The following is a 1558-nucleotide window of genomic DNA, read 5'->3' on the forward strand; positions in this document are numbered from 1 at the left end:
TCCATGACCTGCGGGGAGAGAGGAAGGGGCTCAGGGGGGCCCCGGCCCGCCACCCCCCCACCCCAGCTTCCCGCCGGGCCCCCTACCGCGCAGTGGGCTCGGGCAGCGGTGCCGGCAGCCCCCTTATATCGCCTCCACAGCCCCCGCGCGGGCAGTGACGCAGGCCGAGGGGCTGGGGGCGCAGGGTCAGCCCCCCTCCCCCAGGCTCATTAGGAGCCGCCGGCGGTAATGAGGAGCCGGGGGTGGGGGACCCGCCGCGGCATCGGCCGCCACCAACTAATTGGGACCAGGCGCTGGGACCTGAGAAGAGGGAGCGGCAGAGGCTGAGGGAGAGGTGGACACAGGGGGTGTGTCAGAGGGATAAAAATAGAGACCGGCAGAGACCATCAGAGCAGAAGACAGAGACACACAGGGAGACGGAGAGACAGGGAGAGCAACAGAGAGGAGGCCCGAGGAGCAGAAACAGAGAGACAAAGCGGAGGGAAAGAGGAAGGCAGAGTGAGGAAGAGATGGGGGTGAGAAAGAAGCAACAGAGGAGGAGGGAAAGGAGAGGGAGGGAGATGGACAGAGACGGACAGAGATGGAGCGATGAGGGGACAGGCTCTCAGAAAAACAGAAGGAAACGGAGGGACAGCCTGGACGGAGATGCCCAAAGCCAAATCCAGCTGGGAGAGAACCAGAAGCAGAGAGTGAGCGCTAGGGAAGGGGAAAGGGCAAGACACCACGAGGGGACGTGTGGTGAGGGGGGGACAGTTGGTGGAGTGACAGACAAAACCAGAAAAGTGTGAGGAGGGCCCTGGACTACCCTGTGGATGTCTAAGCCCTTCCCAGGAGGAGTTTGGGGTGTTGTGAAGATAAAGCTCAAATCCTCCCACACTGACATTTAGGAGGAGTCCCCTGTGCATGGTGGGGAGGTGGCAAAGGTTGAAAGGCCTGAACAGGCATGGTGACTCACACCTGTCATCCCAGCGCTTTGGGAAGCAGAGGTGAGAGGATTGCTTGAGCTTGCGGGTTCGAGACCAGTCTGGGCAGCATGGTGAAACCTCGTCTCTACAAGAAATTAAAAAATTAGCCGGGCATGGTAGTGCGTGCCTGTAGTTCCAGCTACTTGGAAGGCTGAGGCAGAAGGACTGCCTGAGCCCAGTAGGTTGAGGCTGTGGTGGCAACGGAATGAGACCCCAACTCAAAAAAAAAAAAGTGAATAAATGAACGACAGCAGCAATTGGGATATGGGACCCTGGGCTCCTCGTTTTCCAGAGAGGAGGGAGGCAGAGTTTGCACTCCGAGGTCTAAGAGTGGATGGGGACAGGAACTCAGACTCCTGGGTTCTGAGGGAGGAGGGACCTGGGAACCTGAATTCCTGGATCTGAGGAAGGAGCTAGAAGCCTGGACTCCTGAGTCTTAAGGGAGGAACCTGGGGGACCTGATTCAGGGGGTTTGCAGTAGGACAGTACTTAGGGGAACTAAGCTCCCAGACTTCTGGGTAGGAGGGAGTGGAGGGCCAGGACCCCTGATTTCTTTTCTTTTTTTTTTTTTGAGTTGGAGTCTCACTTCGTAG

The sequence above is a fragment of the Carlito syrichta genome, unplaced genomic scaffold, assembly GCF_000164805.1.
Source record: "Carlito syrichta isolate Samal-C Ts95f unplaced genomic scaffold, Tarsius_syrichta-2.0.1 Scaffold130655, whole genome shotgun sequence".
NCBI lineage: Eukaryota > Metazoa > Chordata > Mammalia > Primates > Tarsiidae > Carlito > Carlito syrichta.